Here is a 20,523-nt window from a genome sequence, read left to right on the forward strand (position 1 = left end):
TACTTTCGCGCCTTTTTTCTGACCAGGCACCATAGCTAGCACTGGGATCATGGAGCCCGCTCAGATCACCGCGGCAATTATGAGCACTATGAACACCACGCGCATTGTCCTGGAGTATATGCAGAGCCAGGACATGCCAAGGCGAAACCCGGACCAGGCGAGGAGGCGATTGCAGCGCGGCGACGAGAGTGATGAGGAAATTGACATGGACATAGACCTCTCACAAGGCACAGGCCCCAGCAATGTGGAAATCATGGTGTCACTGGGGCAGGTTCATGCCGTGGAACGCCGATTCTGGGCCCGGGAAACAAGCACAGACTGGTGGGACCGCATCGTGCTGCAGGTATGGGACGATTCCCAGTGGCTGCGAAACTTTCGCATGCGTAAGAGCACTTTCATGGAACTTTGTGACTTGCTTTCCCATGCCCTGAAACGCCAGGATACCAAGATGAGAGCAGCCCTCACAGTTGAGAAGCGAGTGGCGATAGCCCTGTGGAAGCTTGCAACGCCAGACAGCTACCGGTCAGTCGGGAATCAATTTGGAGTGGGCAAATCTACAGTGGGGGCTGCTGTGATCCAATTTGCCAGGGCAATGAAAGACCTGGTAATAGCAAGGGTAGTGACTCTGGGCAACGTGCAGTCAATAGTGGATGGTTTTGCTGAAATGGGATTCCCAAACTGTGGCGGGGCCATAGACGGAACCCATATCCCTATCTTGTCACCGGAGCACCAAGCCACCGACTACGTAAACCGCAAGGGGTACTTTTCAATGCTGCTGCAAGCCCTGGTGGATCACAAGGGACGTTTCACCAACATCAACGTGGGATGGCCGGGAAAGGTACATGATGCTCGCGTCTTCAGGAACTCTGCTCTGTTTCGAAAGCTGGAGGAAGGGACTTTCTTCCCGGACCAGAAAGTGACCATTGGGGATGTTGAAATGCCTATCGTGATCCTTGGGGACCCAGCCTACCCCTTAATGCCATGGCTCATGAAGCCGTACACAGGCAGCCTGGACAGGAGTCAGGACCTGTTCAACTACAGGCTGAGCAAGTGCCGAATGGTGGTGGAATGTGCATTTGGACATTTAAAAGCGCGCTGGCGCAGCTTACTGACTCGCTCAGACCTCAGCGAAAAGAATATCCCCATTGTTATTGCTGCTTGCTGTGCGCTCCACAATATCTGTGAGAGTAAGGGGGAGACCTTTATGGCGGGGTGGGAGGTTGAGGCAACTCGCCTGGCCGCTGATTACGCGCAGCCAGACACCAGGGCGGTTAGAGGAGCACAGCAGGGCACGGTGCGCATCAGAGAAGCTTTGAAAACGAGTTTTGTGACTGGCCAGGCTACTGTGTGAAACTTCTGTTTGTTTCTCCTTGATGAATCCTCCAAACCCCCCCCCGACCCAGTTCACTCTACTTACCTGTAAACCAACCACCCCACCTCACCCTCCCCTCCCGCTTGCAGAGGCAATAAAGTCATTGTTTTTTCACATTCATGCATTCTTTATTAGTTCCTCACAGAAGTAGGGGGATAATTGCCAAGGTAGCCTGGGATGGGTGGGGGAGGAGGGATGGAAAAGGACACACTGCATTTTAAAACTTTAACTCTTATTGAAGGCCAGCCTTCTGATGCTTGGGCGATCATCTGGGGTGGAGTGAATGGGTGGACGGAGGCCCCCCCACCGTGTTCTTGGGCGTCTTGGTGAGGAGGCTATGGAACTTGGGGAGGAGGGCTGTTGGTTACACAGGGGCTGTAGCGGCGGTCTCTGCTCCTGCTGCCTTTCCTGCAACTCAACCATACGCTCGAGCATATCAGTTTGATGCTCCAGCAGACGGAGCATTGCCTCTTGCCGTCTGTCTGCAAGCTGACGCCACCTATTGTCTTCAGCCCACCACTTGCTCTGTTCATCCCGCGATTCAGCCCGCCACCTCTCCTTTCGTTCATATTGGGCTTTTCTCATCTCCAACATTGACTGCCTCCACGCATTCTGCTGTGCTCTATCAGCATGGGAGGACATCTGCAGCTCCGTGAACATATCGTCCCTCGTCCTACGTTTTCTCTTTCTAATGTTCACAAGCCTCTGCGAAGGAGAAACATTTGCAGCTGGTGGAGGAGAAGGGAGAGGTGGTTAAAAAAGACACATTTTAGAGAACAATGGGTACAGTCTTTCATTACAAGGTCGCATATTTCGGCTTGCAGGCAGCCATGGTAGGCCACAGTGTTTTGGCTTTTTTAACCTTCTTAACATGCGGGAAAGGTTGCAAACAGCAGCGCATTTCCCATATCAAGGATGAATTGGGTTGTCCATTTAAAATGGGGTTTCAATGTAAAAGGAGGGGGCTGCGGTATCCCGGTTAACATGCGGCACAAACACAAGTAAACCACCCCCCCACACACACACACGATTCTCTGGGATGATCACTTCACCCCTCCCCCCACCGCGTGGTTAACAGCGGGGAACATTTCTGTTCAGAAGAGCAGGAACGGGCGCCTCTGAATGTCCCCTTAATAAAATCACCCCATTTCAACCAGGAGAGCTTTCTGGAGATGTCCCTGCAGGATTTCCGCTCCATCCCCATACACGTTAACAGACTTTTCCAGTAGATGTACTGGCCGCGATTGCCAGGGCAAAGTAATCATTAAACACGCTTGCTTTTTTTTTGTAATGTTTACAAATATTTACAAAGTTACACTCACCAGAGGTCTCCTGTGTGCCCTGAGGGTCTTGGGTGAGTTGGGGGTTACTGGTTACAGACTGCTGAGCTAAATTCACTTTGGGCCGATGGTGCACTAGGGTGTTACATATGAGAGATGCTATTCATATCACTTAATGCACTTCTGGAAGGTGCTGAGATATGATGATGGCTGTATAAGAAGCTGAATAGAATTCAACAGAACACCCGCAGTGTAGTCTAAACCTAGCACTCTTTGTATTGTTGGAATGTTACTTCATTAACTGACCACTCTGTGTAGAGATAAACTTAAATTCGTAGGTATTGTATTGTGTCTCCAGGCTTTAGTATAAGAGAGGTATTTCAGGAACAGTTTGGAAAGCACTGTTCTCAAGATAGAGCTCATGCCATCTCCTATCTTTCTGTATTCCATCATAGGGATCACATCATCATGGTGTCCGAGCACTACCCAAAATGTTCCAGGGTACACAAGAAGAAAATCTGTCTCTCAGTGCTCCAGTCACCCGGGACTGGCAGAACTTGCTGCTTTCCTCTACGTAAAATGAAGCTTTTGTCATGGCAAGTTCTGTTTCAAAGCTTGAAATAACAGTAGTGATGTGATTATGTTTGTTCTGTTTCCTACATCGGCCTCGCTTATTGGCTCCAGATAAAATACACACCCGAATGTGCACCTCTTTTCCCCAGCTCTTGATCACACTTTTATCTGTTGTGAACTGTTAAGCAACAATATTCTGTAGACTATTATCTACATTGTACTAACCTTTTTGTTCATTAACTTGTGAAACCAGCAATTTCCTGTTAACTGCACGCTGTTTAGGGCTGGTCTTTCATTGAGGAAGGACACAAAATGTTCAGCTCATACTAAAATGTGCACTGTTCCCTTGTGGTAAGATCATATGAGAAATACAGTGACTTATTTTGAAATACAAGGGCACTTCATGTATCAAACTCTCATTAATGTCAGCAAAAAGAAAGAGGAGTCCTTGTGGCACGTTAGAGACTAACAAATTTATTTGGGCATAAGCTTTCAATTAAGGTATCACTACAAAAAAAAATTTCTCCTGCTGATAATAGCCCACCTTAATTGAATAGTCTCGTTACAGTTGGTATGGCAACACCCATTTTTTTCCATGCTCTCTGTGAATATATATCTTCCTATTGTATTTTTCATTGCATGCATCCGATGAAGTGGGTTTTAGCCCACGAAAGCTTATGCCCAAATAAATTTGTTAGTCTCTAAGGTGCCACAAGTACTCCTCATTCTTTTTGCCGATACAGACTAACACTGCTACCACTCTGAAACATGTCATTAATGTCAATGAGCTATCCATGGTGAATGAAGTAGTATCTCTGTGGTGATCTGGGGTTAAACCAGCGGAGTAAGGGGTTGTCTCATAGGTGCCTGTTTGCAGTGCAGCTTTGGTTTAGAGCTCTGACCCTAGCAGCCTGCTTACAGCACACTGACCTTACCTAGCTTCCACTAGCATAGTTACTCCTTGCAGGGTAACACCAATACCCTCCTAGTCCCAAGATCTCCCCAAGAACAACATTCTCTGCAGTGCTCATCCCCTTTGATTGTGGCACTCGCTAAACTTTATCTAGCTCACTGCTCCATTAAAGAGACAGCACACCATAGCTCATTAATTTAACTGGAGTTGACAAACCCTCCACTTCAATCAAAGCACAGGGCTGGCTTATAGGAAAACTAATGTTTATTAATAAAAGGGCATAGGTTTAAGTGATATCACATATGAGGAATAAAGGTAGAAATGGTTACAAGCAAACAAAATCAAGAATATGCTTCTAAGACTCTAATCTCACTTACCAAACTAGACTCACCAGTATTTCTTCCAGCATGGTTGACAAGTGTTTTAGCCAGGACTAGGGTTGCCAACTTTCTAATAGCACAAAACCAAATGCCCTTGTCCTGCCCCCTGCCCTGCCCCTTCTCTGAGCCCCTGCCCCTGCTCATTCCATCCCCCCTCCCTCAGTCGCTGGGGATGTGGGCTCTGGGGTGGGACCAGAAATGAGGGGTTCATAGTGCAGGAGGAGGCTCCAGGTTGGGGTAGGAGGTTGAGGTGTGGGAGGGGGTGCTGGCTCTGGGGTGGCACTAGAGATGAGGGATTTGGGGTGCAGGAGGAGGCTGTAGGATGGGGCCAAAGGGTTCGGAGTGTGGGAGGCAACTCCTGGCTGAGGCAGGGGGTTGAAGGCGGCACTTACCTTGGGCAGCTCCCCAGAAGCAATGACATGTCCATCAGCTCCTAGGCGGATGGGCAGCCAGGGAGCTCTGCACACTGCCACCGCCTGCAGGTGCCACCCCCGCAGCTCCCACTGCCTGCAGTTCCCAGCCAATGGGAGCTGCGGAGCTGTTGCTCAGGCAGTGCACAGAGTCCCTCCACCGAGGAACCAAGCAATATATAACCACTTCCGGGGAGCTGCGTGGAGCCAGGTAGGGAGCCTGCCAGCCTTGCGCTAACCAGACTTTTAACAGGCCAGTCAGCGGTGCTGACCAGAACCGCGAGGGTCCTTTTTCGACCAGGTATTCCGGTTGAAAACCAGACACCTGGCAACCCTAGCCAGGACCCTTCACAGAACTCAAAGTGTTCAGTTTCCTTGTCTCCTCAAGTAGAAGATAACTTAAGGGTTCTCTCCCCCTATCTTGGTAGTCTGATAAATCTTTGAAATATATTCTTGTGAAGAGTATCATTCTCCTGCTGGATATAGACCCCATGCTCTCTGGTATAGACTTCGTGATACTTCCTTCTCCACTGGTGATTATATAATGAAGGTGATCTCTTCCTGTAACCTCCGATACAAATGAATAGCCCATTGAATTTGGCCACACCTGGTTGGAGGAGTAGGCCTCTTTCCTTTGACTGGAACAAACCTGTTTCTCAACTCCCCCTGAACTGCCTGGTGTAGACACATTTTAGTCATGTATTTCTAGTACATCTGTAAAGTTCTTTATGGATTAACCATATATATGTCATGCAAGAATATTAATGATTAGTGAGTTATTAGTTTTCCAATACATATTTCATGACTTTTTGGGTAAATGACAACTGTGTGCCCTTGGGGTGCTCTTAGGGTCACAATCTCTATTATAATAGATTTAGTGCCTTAACTCTATAGGAGATTTTATTAGCAAAGGTAACTACATGTTTCCTGCACTGAACAGTTTAATGGCTCTGTACTCAATGCAATGGGTGTACACCTGCACCAAGCCCCAAAGAAGTCAGTTGCAGGATCTGGGCCTTAATAAGGGATATAATATAAATATAACAATTGCTATGTCTCTTGCTTAGTATGGTCAAACACTGATCAAATGCCAATACATGGATAATTAAGGTCTTGGGCCAGATTCTTGGGTGTGGTGCTAGGATTTCTGTGCTTTGACTATCCTTGGTTGTCATTTTATGACTATTGGCCGTCAGTGATTGTGAAGCCAAAAGTGATCATCTAGTCCAGTGGTGGGCAACCTGCATTCCGAGGGCCCATCAAGAATTACGCAGCTCATCAAGGTAATCCACTGGCAGGCCGCAAGACAGTGTTTCCATTGACCATCCACAAGCAGGGCCGCCTGCAGCTCCAGTGGCCGTGGTTCGCCGTTCCTGGCCAATGGGAGCTGCGGGAAGCAGCAGTCAGCACATCCCTGCGGCCCGTACCGCTTCCCGCAGCTCCCATTGGCTAGGAACAGCAAACTGCACCCACTGGGAGCTGTAGGCAGCCATGCCTGCGGACGGTCAATGTAAACATTGTCTCGTGGCCCGCCAGAGGATTACCCTGATGGGCCGCAGGTGGCCCACCATTGATCTAGTCTGACCTCCTATATAACAGACCCCAGAATTTTCACTCAGTTACCCCTATAGTGAGCACCATTACTTCAATTTGACCAAAGCATATCTTCCAGAAAAGCTTTCACACTTGGTTTGAAAACAAGAGATGGAGAATCCAGCTGTAGCAGTTCCTGTGGTAATTTGTTCCAGGGGTTAATCACCCTTACTGCCAGAAGTGTGTACCTTATTCCTAATTTGAATTTATCTGGTTTTAAACTTCCAGCCATTGGTTTTTGTTATGCCTTTCTCTGCTAGATCAAAGAGTCCTTTAGTACCCTGAATATTCTCCCCATAAAAGGTACTTATACACTGTAATCAAGTCACCTCCTGATCTTTTTGCCTGAGCTGCTTGAGTTTTACACTTCAAGGTATTTTTTTGCATCCCACGAATCATATTTATGGCTCTTCTCTGCACCCTCTCAATTTTTTCAGCATCCCATTAGGTAAAATCAAATGAACTGAATTAAATGTGTAGATGAGGCCAAAACAAACAGAATAAAAGAGATGCATTGTTAAAGCAGTGTTGTCATTTTAGATGGTAGATTGTCCTATCTAGTGACCTTTCACGATCCCTGCCTCAAAGACCTTTAAAAATCATAGCAATCTTTCATATAACTTTTAAAGTGTTTAGATGAAAAAAAAAACTAACTTGGATCCTGTTTTACCATAAAAAGATCAGTTTCAACTGGTTTCACTTATAGCATTGTGACATTTTGGGGTTCACCCAGGCCAGTAAGGGGTTCAGTCATCTTCTGCCTTGTAACCTGGTCATCCTGTGGCTGTGCAGTTTGGGCCAGAGCTCTGACCCCAACAAACACCACCAAGGATGGTAACTGTACCCACTCTAATAAAAAAAAATAGTTTTTGTTGTTAGTAATGTATTTTCATGTTGTCCATTTTTAAAAGACAAAAGAAATGAAATGGGGGGAAATGGAACAAATTCGTGCCTACAAACATTTTCAATGTTTGCAAAAACTTGTGTGTTTTAGTCCTAGGCATACGCTAATCACATCCCAGCCCAGTAGTTCTTGTCTATGCATCCCTTATAAAGCTGTGCAGGTTCCCAACCCCAGCAGCTCCAAAAGAGCCATCTTTAACTGACCTTGCAAGTTCCTTCACATGAAGCTGTGTAGCATGGGGAGGTGACAGCCTTTACCTGCAACCTTGGTAACAACCTTAACTACCAGTATAAGATCTTACACATAATAATCGAGACATTCATCTTGTAGCATTTATGTCCTTCACCTATTGATAAAATGCGGTTAAATGAAATCCTCTAATGCAGCCTTAACAGGTTTTTCTTCAAAAGGTGCTTGCAAAATCCATATAGAAAAGTTCTAAGCTACATGTGCAAAACTGCTAATTTTAAGAGTGCATAACTTTAAAGCAATACATTATTTCCTTCTAAATTTGGGTTGATATTTTTGATTGACGCCTATTGTACTGCAAAGTATAAAGGTACTTAGCATAACAAAAAGAGAAGGTTAAGAAGAAGTAACTTTATCAATGTCTAAAATTACCTACATGGGGAGAAGACTTCTGATAGTAGAAGTCTCTTTAACCTAGATGGAAACGGTGCAACAAGTTTGCTCAGGCCAACATACAGACTGAGCAAGGGCGCATGCTACTTTCGAAAGCTCCAGCTCCAGACGCATGGTGCATGCATATAACCTCTCAATACAATACAATAGGGACCATCACTTGAAGAAGAACTTGCTGATCAGTAATATCATGGTAAAATGCATGGAACAACATTATGTTTAAAGTTATGAACATAAGCTGAGATCATGACTGAAGTATGTTTCCCAGGCTCCGGCTGGAGGTGCAAGCTCTGCTATGGGGCCAAAAATGAGGGCCTCAGGGTGTGGGAGGGTGCTCTGGGCTGGGGCAGGGGATTGGGGTGTGGGAGGGGGTAAGAGCTCCAGCTGGGAGTGTGGGCTCTGGGGTGGTACTGGGGATGAGGGGCTTGGGGTGGGTTTTAGCGCACAAAAGCTTATGCCCAAATAAATGTGTTAGTCTCTAAGGTGCCACAAGTACTCTTCGTTCTTTTTGCTGATACAGACTAACACATCTACCATTCTGAAACCATTCTCAGAGAGTAGTTATCAGTGGTTCACAGTCAAGCTGGAAGGGGATTTCAAGTGGGGTCCCGCAGGGATCAGTTCTGGGTCCAGTTCTGTTCAATATCTTCATCAATGATTTAGATAAGGGCATAGAGAGAACACTTATAAAATTTGCGGATGATACCAAGCTTTGGAGGATAGGATTAAAATTCAAAGTGATCTGGACAAACTGGAGAAATGGTCTAAAGTAAATAAGATGAAATTCAGTAAGGACAAATGCAAAGTACTTTGCTTAAAAAGGAATCATCAGTTGCACAATCAAAATGGGAAATGACTGCCTAGGAAAGAATACTTTAGAACATCTTAATTTGTCTGTGCATTTTGGAGCACAACTCTACAGGAAGGGGTGATTCCAAAGTCAAATTCTATTGCCATGGAATATCCTAGGCCCGACTTCATGTGATCTTCTGAATACACACACAAATTATATTTGTTTGCCCAGTTCTGACAGTGATAAGCGAACTGGTCTGCATAACCGCTCCAAACTTTCACCTGAAATTTGTACAGCCCCTTTTTTTGAATTATGGAAATGTTTGAACTTTTTATTCATTAGTGCATGGAAGGACCAGAAATCTCACTAGAAACACTGATTCTGTGAGATAACCATTCTATTTTGCAAACCAAAGAGTTTTAGAGAGTTCATATAAGCCTCCAGATTTTGGGGTACAGATCAGAATCAAACCTGAAAACAAATATGCATATACCATGCAAAGTTTTGATAATGTAGTCCTACCCTTATTTGTCATGCACAGTGGTACAGAACTTTATGGTTAGTCAATACTTTTTGCTGGCTCAGTGGGCTCATAGAAACATTTACTAAAATGCACAAGTTGGCATAGACAAAGGAAGACAAACACATAACAAAAGTGTCTGCTAAACTAAATTTTCTCACTGAGGACCATCAACATAACATGGCTGACATCTTTATTGTCTGTGTTTAGCAATCCTTATTTTAATGCTCTGCCTACACTAATTCTGGATAGGAGTAAATGCAGCATCCTCATTGGTAATTGTGCCAACTGAATGTCTTGTCTATGTACAACAAAGAATCTGAGTTGTAAGCCAAGTGCCAATGAACACAATGCTTTAGTGAATTCAGCTTCTAGATGTTTACTGAGAAAGAAAGAATGGTATTTTACTGACCACTTAAGGTTGCGACCTCCAGACTATTAAATTGGATGGCACCCTTTCCCTTCTGCTCATGCTGTTCTGTTCTATGTGGACAGTTTTAGAACTGGAAAATTACAAATTTTAAGATTTACATCTAGGCAATTGGATTTTGAAATATCTATTTCCCTGAAGGGTAATTCATTGTATATAATACATTACATGACTCCACAACATTGCTTCATTTACCACTGGAAATAATAATGCATATCAAAGGCACATACAGCCCTTCTGATTTTATTTCTCAAGTGTCTTTCTTGAGACTAAAATCCAGTGGTTCCTTTTTTCTGCTGGATTCTTCTCATATGATACATTTGGCAATTAAGTGCATCTCATCTCCAAGCCCTCTATTCTTTTCCCTTCTCATGCCCATTTTCCCCGTGCACATTTTGTTTTGTTTTCTGCTTTTATTCTCATTTTTTCCTCTTTGTCTTCTTTTTAACCCTCCCCTCTCCCTTGGTGACTCCCATTGCACTTCTGTTCCTTTCCTCAAACCCCAGTTAAATATATGCTTGCTAATGTCTCCCACTGAGGTTTGGAAGTACCGGGATACTTTGAGCTGCAACCTACAACCCACCTTCTTCCTTGTTAGTGAGGCCTAGTGGGAGGTACTGGGTCTTTTGTAAGTAGATTGTAAACATTCTTCTTTTCCACTATGCAAACAAATTATCTTCTGCTGAGTGTGGAAATAATGTTTTTTATTGTTTGCTTCCTTGTTTGTGTTGCAGCATCACTGCTGACACTAGTCCAGATCTGGAAATTGAGTTTGTTAACTGTGTTGGAGCTAGCACAGGAAGAATAAAACCCAAAACATTAACCAATAGAGTGCAAGCACAACTCTTTACAGTAAAGAGTACAAATCTCTGCACACACAAAAAATCTTGAAGTCTGCACTCTGGCTTGCAAAGCAGTAGTAAAATAGGTATGTTATGTAATTGGCTGGTACTTGAGACTAAATCGTGCTCAGGGATGCACATGTACAAAAAGTGGAAACTTCAACAAATTGCTAAGGATGAGTAAAAAAGAATAGCTCAAGCTGTAAGGATAAAATCAGAAAGGCTAAGGCATAACATGAGTTACACCTAAGAGGGGGACACAAGAGGCAATAAGATGAGGTTCTATAAGTACATTAGGAGCAAGAGAGATGAAGGAAAGTGTAGGTCAACTACTTAGCAGGGAAGGAGAGCTTGTTATGAACACCACCAAGAATAGAGATGTGTTTAATGCCTATTTTGCTTTAGTCTTCACAAAAAGGTGACCAGATGCTTACCACAATTAATATTAACAGCCAGGGAGAAGGAACACAAACCAAATTTGGAAAGAACTGGTTAAAAAAATATTATGGTAAATTAGATGTATTCAAGTCACCAGGATGTGACAACATGCACCCTAGGGCACTTAAGGAATTAGCTGAAGCAACCTTGGAACCACTAGTGACTATCTTCAAGAACTCATGGATGACAGGTGAGGTCCTAGAGGACTGGAGAAGGGCATATCTAGTACCTATCTTTAAAGAGGGGAACACAGAGAACCCAGGGAATTATAGATCAGTCAGCCTAACTTTAATACCTAGAAAGATAGTGGAACAAATTATCAGTCAATCAATTTGTAAACACTTAGAGGATCCCAGAGTGATAAATAATAACCAAATTGGATTTGTTGAGCACAAATCGTGCCAAGCCAGCTTAACTGCCTTCACTGACTAGATTACTAGCTTGGGAATGTGGGAAAGCAATAGATGTGATGTATCTTGATTTTAGTAAGGCTGATTTTATCCTTACAATTTGAGCTATTCCCCATGACATTTTCATAAACAAACTAGGTAAATGTAATATAGATGAAGTTACTATATGGTGAGGGCAAAACTGATTGAAAAACTATATTCAAAGAGTAGCTATTAATGGTTCACTGTCAAACTGGGAGGGCGTAACAAGTAGGATCCCACAGGGTCTGCCCTGGGTCTAGTACTATTCAGTATTTTCAGTAATGACTTGCATAATCAAGTGGAGAATATGCTTAAAAAATTTGCTGATAACATCAATCAGGAATGAGTTGTAAGCACTTTGTAGGACAATCTTAGAATTCAAAATGACCTTATAGTGGAGAATTGGTCTAAAGTCAACAAGACAAAATTCAATAAAGATAACTGCTAATTACTATACTTAGGAAGGAAAAAAATCAAATACAAAATGGGGAATAGCTAGTTAGGCAGTAACCAGCAACCCTTCCTGCCTCTTGAAACTGGGTCAATTAACTTTGGAAAGAATAAGTGGTGGCAAAAAGATATTTTGTCATGCATCACGGAGGGGATGATAGAGTACAGCACCCTTCAAGCCTGTGAAAGTTGGGACTCCTAGCCTGGAGGACTAGGGGTGCTGATAACTTGATGTAAATAAGGAAACTGCTTAGTCAAAGATTGTAACTTGCTAGAGTTAAGTTTTAGCCACTAGAAAGTGTGTTTTGTTTGTTTTATTTGTAGACTTTCCTATCTCTTTCACTCTTACTTGTAATAATTTAAACATATGGTCTTTGTTAATAAACTTTCTTTTTTATTACAAAACCATCTTAATGCGGTTTATTAAACTGAAGTGTTAGTTATCAGCCAAACTAGCAGGCTGATGTATGTTCTATCTCTTTAGACACAGCAAACTAAGTAACTTCTGTGAGGGTCCAGTGGGAGGGACTGTACACTTCAGGGGAGATGGTTTTGGGGAGAGTCTGGACTGGAGGGGCTGTTGTTGTCACCCTGCAAGGAGTAACCAGGCTGGTAGAAGCCAGGGTGAAATCACTGTGCTATGAGCATGCTGCTAGGGTTAGGGCTGTGATCCAATGTAGCACAGCATAGAAGCACCCAGGGTTAAAGGGCAGGGAGTGACACAAGCACTTACAGGTCTGGGTGAAACCCCAAAGCATCACAGAAGGGTCTTAGAGGAGGTAACCTCATGAGGATCCCCCACCAAGCTTTGGTTTTCCACAATGCTTAAGGGGAATAATACACCTAATCAAATTCAGAAACAAAAACACTTTTTTTTACCATTTGTTAAGATTGCTCTCATCAATAAACTAAACTATACAAAATAGGAAATACAAAAGTAAGCATTAAAAAGTTGCAAAGTTAAGCGGTCGAGTCAGAAAATGCCAGAATGAATGCTACCTACAGAACCTTATCATACAGCCTTTAATTATTGCAGAAGCGACCAGCTGTGAATAGTTTAGTGCGATTTGCCCAGCATCACATAACAACTCAGTTACCAAGGTATGAATAGAATTCAAGTCTCCAGGGAAGCATTCAATTGCCCTAACTATGAGACCAGCCTTTCTCTTCCCACAATCCCCTGCCTTATTCACAACACACATTCCCAGCCTGCAGTCTCCCAGAAACTCAATAGGTACAAACATTCCAATTTCTGCAGCAAATGAGCCAGTGGTCCTACAGACAGACTCCTTCACTATACAACCCTGATTCATCCCCTGATGCATCCTAGGTACTGAATGAAGCAGAGGTCCTGTGGAAAATACAGAATGTGATCACATAATTAATGGCTGCATATGCACAAGAAAACTGAATTAAGATTACAGGGGCAATGTCCATTCTGGCATTTTCTAATTTGAGAGTGTTTGACTTTGCAACCTTTTAATCCTTAGCTTTGTATGGGTTAGTTTATTGAAAAGAGCAACCTTAACATGAAATAACGTTTTTTTGTTTGTGAATTTCCTTAGTTTAATAGAAAATATTTTATATACGTGCTATTTAAATCAAGTGCTTACACATGTATTGTCTTCAGGGTACACTTTGCATTGTTATCTTTGTGAAGCTCCATATTTCACCACTTAGTGCCATGTTGACCAATATTTTGAAAGTAAACTGCATTCAGACAAAACTTTTCTAATGCAACATCAGTTTTACTACAACTTCTACATTGTTAAAAAAAATTATAATATAATGGAAAACTTAGTAGGGACTCTCAGCTACAATTCCCTATTTTTTTTAAAAGCTAAAGTCATAGCCCTCAATTTGCAAGCAGTATATTGAGAGGAGCATGAAAAGGAGCTGGAATTTTGTATCTTATTTTAATCTAACCCTTTTGGAGGGAAGTTATAAACAATTACCCTTTCAAAAGAATCAGTGTAACTAACTTACCCCCATTACAAACCCAAAGGAGGACCACCAGCGCTTATGCAAACCCAGCCTGCTTCCATTGCAGTTCCTTCTTAGACTCTTCTCAGTAATTATCTTCTGATTATCAAAGGTAACCATTGTTGTGACAGCCAGGGCAACAGTGCCTTTAACTAACTGGCAGATGACAGAAAAAGGAGCAATGGCCTCAAGTTGCAGTGGGGGAGATCTAGGTTGGATACTAGGAAACACTTTCACTAGGAGGGTGGTGAAGCACTGGAATGGGTTACAAAGGCAGGTGATGGAATCTCCATCCTTAGAGGTTTTTAAGGCCCAACTTGGCAAAGCCCTGGCTGGGATGATTTAGTTGGGGATTGGTCCTGCTTTGAGCAGAGGGTTGGACTAGACGAGGTCTCTTCCAACCCTAATCTTCTATGATTCTGTGAATAGTGATTCTCCCCAAGCATGCAAATGAACTAGATGGAGTGAGTGATGAAGTGGCTGGTTTTCTCTGATAGCACAATGCAGGAGGGGTCAGCAAACGTACACTGTGTGGAGAAGAGTCAGGCTTTCCTAGTGTTCCAGTTTTTCCCAAGTTTCCTAAGAAAGCCCAACATGACAAATTACAGACTGGAGGTCATTCATCACATACATTAATTAGTTGTTGAACTTTGGTTCAAATTTCCCAGACATGTTTACAAAAAAAGGGTTCAGAAAAAAAGGTGAGATACTTAAGTGACAGACCCTCTGAAACAGAAAATTCTGTCACAACTTTAACTACGCTCTCACAGTAATGAGACCATAAGACACCACCTTATACAAAGGGTGTTGATCACTACAGTACCATAAAGAGTTTGGTATGTAACTAGTGACAAAGAATCATGGCACGAACACAAACATTTCTCTCCTAGTTGATAGTAGGCCCAATGATCCCCAATTCAGAGGTCTCAGCCTTTTGTATCTGAATCCTTAAAACCACCCAGTTTGTCTCCAAGTCCCAGAATTCTTCGCATTTCTTTAGCCAATAACTCCAAAAATGTTTTTACATAACATGGTTTGTTATTTGTGCTTTTTTAATGTACATAATGGCAATGTGTGTATTTAAATTCACTGGCAGGGATACTTAGTGAACATTTCATGAACTTCACATCATCCAATGGTATATATTCAATTAATCAAATTACTGCATCTAGTTAGCAGGATTTTCTTCACAAACAGATATTCTATAAACATTTTTCAAATGAAAGCTTAACTTCTTTAGAAAATTTTGCATCCGCCAGAAAACATTGTGACCTCGGGGTTGTGTCAAAAGAAAAGGAAATCCCAATAAAATAATGAATAAATAATGACATTGAAAAAGCAGGATGTCACTTAGAACACCTAATAAATTCCCAAATGTTAAGTTAGAATTAAGATTGCTGCAGTAATTAATAGAATTCTTATGTAAAATACATAACTATAGTTTTATAGACAATAACTATAAACATTAAAAAGATTGGAAATCATATACATAAGTTCATACACTTGATTAATGACAATATTGACATGAAGAAATTCACCTTATACATTCTGTTAACAGACTTAATGTTGATCTACAAGATGTACTTACCAGCTTACACACTTTCAAAAGTAATTATTCTGGGGAAACTCTAGGGCCTGAAATCAGACCAGACGGTCACAGTGGTCCCTTCTGGCCTTAGACTCTATGAAGCTATTAAACATACACAGCTGGAATACACACATGCATAAGTCTTGGCCAATTTACAATATAACTACATGCTTTCACCCCTTCCTATGGGTCTGTGGGGGGAAAACTGCCATCTGATTAGCTGCCTTGCCCCACTCCCCAGCTAGGGAAGGATCGCTAATCAAACTGCTGCATATGATTGGCAGACCACCCCAGCTCTGCACCTCTCAGAAATGGAGAGCAATTTTGTGCAGATGTGTTTTTTTCCACAGGAGGAAGTGGGTAGGAGTGTCACGAAACCCAACCACTAAGGGACAGTTCTGCTTCCTTTCCAGTCTATTCCACCCACCTCCCCCTCAAAACTGGTGCATGAAATAAGGGGCAAGGAGTGAGCCCTGGGCTATTTCTGGTTCTCTTCCCCTCACCCCCACATAGAAAAATGGAATTGGATCCCCCTTCTCTCTCTCCCTCCACTCTCCTCTCTACCCCTACAGCCCCAAGAGCACCCCCACCATGGCCGCTGGTCCCTCCCCCAAAGCCTTAGAGAGGGAGCTCTAGATAATCCCATCCTGCTGCCTCCCCTCAGGCCTGGGAAAAGGTGAAAAGCAAAGCACTTTATTAAAGGTTTCAAGGGGAGGGGCATGCTGTGAGTGTAGGGAGTGGGACCTGGAAGGCAGTTTGAGAGAGGTACAGGTGAGGCCATGGAGGAAGGTGCAGAAAGAGATGAAATCCCTCACTCTCAGCTGACATGGTAACTATGGCCTTAATTCACTGATGGATATTTTTCTGTTGCTTACCCTTATAATGTTTTGTTTCCTTGCATGAATATAGCTCTAGGCAGCAGCTGCAGTTAAATAGAGACCCAGTCAAAAACAGATTCAGGGAAAGACAACAGACTTTGCTGGTGCTGTGCTCGGCATCTTTTTTAAAAATGCATCAAAACAGTTTGCATTTCATTCCAGGTCAAACTTCTGTACATTGAGATAAAGAAAATATCTAACACTATAACAGCACCATTAGATAGCTGCTGGCAATAATATTACAGCCACAACATATGTTTGGATAAATGTAGTGGGGCAGAGCCTCCAGTCTTGTAAATTGTCATTGCAGCACTGGCTCCAATGGAAGATTATACTAGCAGAGGATCCGTCTCAGTGGGTTTTGGTGAGGGAAGCAGGGTCTTCATGGATGTTTCCAACCAACCTCTGCTACTAGACCAGTAGTGGTAATCACTTATAAGTCTGAGTTGTTTGTTTTTCAATTGTGAAAGCTCAAGTGAGGGTTTTTTTAATCCAGTGAAACGAGATTAACATATTTACCTCTTTTGGTGTCTGCTTAAGGACTTTAGTGATGTAGATCAGTGATGTGCAAACTTTTCCAGTCGTGCTCTGCTTTACCATTAATGGAATCTGTCCATTCCCCCCTCTTACTGCACAGCCTCAGCAGCATGCTGCTTCTACCTTACAGCCAGCCTGCACTGCTAGGGCAGGGCCAATACCTGCCCCTCCCCCCTTGGGTTTTCAGGATGAGGGAAGGCACATGCGACAGTCTGTGGGGGCGGAGCGAGCACTGGGCATGGAGGTTGCCGGGAGTGGACATCGGCACAGCACACTGACCCATAGGCTGGGTGGCCCATTGAGGTGAGTTGGTGGAGATAGTGCTCTCTCCCCAGCTCCCATGGGGGCTAGCCCAGGCCACAGTGCATGAGGCTGGCACAAACCATCTGGTATCCCCGCTCATCCCCCCCTCCCAATATTCCTCTGTGCCCCCCTATGGAGACATGCCCCACAGTTTGTACACCACTGATGTAGGTGACGCACAGGCTTACTTTATAATCAACATCTTAACCTTTACAACATTTAAGTTTCACTTGTGAAATATAAACGTTGCTATAGTTACAGGTGGAAAATTAAGATTTTGACCCTCGTAACATTCAACACATTTGAGTATCTGCCTGAAGTTGATTTGAACAAAGATTTTATTTCAGTGTGGTGTGCCTATTATTGCCTGCTTTCCATAGAAAGTTGACACATAACCAGCCTATTACTTTCTCACAAAAGCAACTGGAAAACAGTATTATACTGTTCCCCTTTCCCCAACCCCATCTTTCCCCTTCAACATCTGGAACTGTTATTCCAAACTTCCCTGAGCTACCTTCTATTTCTCTTCCTCAGTACCTTTTCCCAGTCTTCTGTACTGGTGCTCCCTTTTTGGAGCCTTGGCTTCTCATCGTTCTGTTAGAAATATCCTCTCTACAGTCTTTCCCCTGCCCCTTTCTGCTGAGGCATTTCCCCTCTAAGTTAGGTCCTTAACCTTTTATCATGCCCAGGTGCTTCCATGCCTAATTAACTGCCTCCCAGTTACTGGGTGAGTTAACTACTCTCAGGCTGGGTCTACACTACCCGCCTGAATCGGCGGGTAGAAATCGACCTCTCGGGGATCGATTTATCGCGTCCCATCGGGACGCGACAATCGATCCCCGAATCGACGCTCTTACTCCACCAGCGGAGGTGGCAGTAAGCGCCGTCGATGGGAAGTCGCCATCCCTACAGCGGGGTAAGTCGGCTGCGATATGTCGAATTCAGCTACGCTATTCGCGTAGCTGAATTTGCGTATCTTAAATCGACCCCCCCCCCCTGTAGTGTAGATGTAGCCTCAGATGAACCTGAGCTGCCTCATTCTCTTGTGGAGCCTGTCAGAGGTAGGCTAGTCCCTGACCCCTTCAGACAGCCAGCTACCCTCTGACACTGTGTTATTAAATCTCCATTATTTCTTAAAAGATAAAATTGGGATAGAACTGGTGTGTGTTTGCATGCACCATGAGCATGCAAACACTCCCTTTTATTCTCTGAAGTTCACAATGTCTATATTTTTCAATGTCACTATAGCTTGTTTACTTAAACATAATTTCTAAAAGAAACCGGGTGTTTCTTGGGATTGGGGATGTGATATAAAGCTTTAGATACGTCAATATTTGTTACTATCATACCTTTTTTATGCCTAGCTAAAATTAGCTTTTGGCTCAGTATTGTTCCCAGGGAACTGGATCCCCATCAAAACTACTGTTAATTGGCACCTGCTTAGCAGTCCTCAGAAAAGTGGCTAAGGGTCAAGTAAAACCAACAAGGAGTCTGGTGGCACCTTAAAGACTAACAGATTTATTTGGGATCCGAAGAAGTAAGGTTTTTACCCACGAAAGCTTATGCCCAAATAAATCTGTTAGTCTTTAAGGTGCCACCAGACTCCTTGTTGGTTTTTGTAGATAGACTAACACGGCTACCCCCTGATAAGGGTCAAGTAGGCATGAGACAAAAGTACTCTTTCAATCAAAGAGGTGGTTTCCTCAGGGAAAGGTTCAGATACAAGGTAGTGTGGGAAACTTATGCTGAAAATATCTGGGTTGTACTTGTTTTGTGGATAAATATTATTGCTCTTTTGCTGAGAAGCAGCAGATTTGGGGTCTTTGTAGTGGGTCTGTTTCCTGGAAGGCAAGAAATAGGTGACCAACTCAGTGTATTTTCTAGTTTAATTTATTTACTTCCAAAATGTACACAAATACTGTATACCTTGGACTAAGGTGGCCAGAACAACAGCATGTGGTGTATCTCTCTCATTCTCTCTCTGCTCACTGTCTGTTCTAGTACCCTTCCACCTATCCTCCCACACTGGAAGCCCTTCAGCCCAAAGTCAGTAACCCTGGAACACGCAGCCTGGGTATTAACCTGCCTTTTGTGCAGCTCTTTGATGCAAGTGTAACTATACTCACTTTGCAAGGAGGCTGGCTCTTCTGCTAGTCCCCAACCAGACAGGACTGTGTAACCCATCCAGTCCCCCTAATGACAGTCTGGTTGCTGCAGCTGGCCTTTATGTGCATAAGACCTTCTCTGTGTTAATTCTATTGGGAGTTTCATACTGGGTATGTAGCAACCAAGAATTTATAACATGCATTTTATTAATACAATTGCTATAGCAATAATGTGGACTTCACTCTGCAACATGGTCAGTACTTTTAACATTCTCTAAATTCACATTCTCTCACACACACACAATTTCTCACAATTGCCTTTCCTTTCTCGTATCTGGTGGTGCAACAGCTGGCAAGTTACCAATTATATTCTAGGGCTCCCTGAGGTGTGTCAGTTCTGAAATTTTTTTAAACTGGAAAATATGAAAATCTTTTTGATTCAGTTTTCTGGGCTTTGGGGGTGGGGATGAACCCTGGACTCCCCCCTCAACCAGCTAACAAATGTTAAAATAAAACTTGCCCTGCCTAAAGGTGTTTGCTATCACATTTTAGAACCACACCTTTTTTTTTCTGTAGTGTAGGCAGGTATACGAGATAGAGGAACAAGAAGGTGTTTAGAGTGAATAGCACTACTGAAACAAACTAAGTCTACCTATAAGGTTTAGTGCTTCAAGACTGATGGAGATGGCTAAAGGGGTTTGGGACTCTTGAAATGGATGTTGTTATGGGCAGTAACACAAGAGAAGTGAAATAAGGAGAAAGCAATTACTGTAGCAGGAAAATACATTCTAGGAGCTGTGGCAATGTTAATTCCTCTGTAAAAAATGTTTGAATGGGACTGTTTTCTTCACCCTTCCAGGTAATTTAGTTTAGCATTGGTAAAGATGCAAATTATGTGGTGTTTTAGGAAATAAATTCTGTTTATATTACTATACTTTAGCTAATCATTGACTTCCGAATAGGAGATTGTTTTTATACATATTACTTCCCCTTACCAGAAAAACCTCTAATCTTTTATCCAAGATGTAACAAATGTTTAATTTAGAAGGGATTAATTTAAATGATTTTCCTTTAATACTCTCCTAATAACAATATTAAAAAGTCCCTAGTTCCATTGATAATTGTCTAGAGCACTGATTATTCTGTGTAATGGCTTTG

Source organism: Chrysemys picta, chromosome 5 (genome assembly GCF_011386835.1).
Source record: "Chrysemys picta bellii isolate R12L10 chromosome 5, ASM1138683v2, whole genome shotgun sequence".
Lineage (NCBI taxonomy): Eukaryota > Metazoa > Chordata > Testudines > Emydidae > Chrysemys > Chrysemys picta.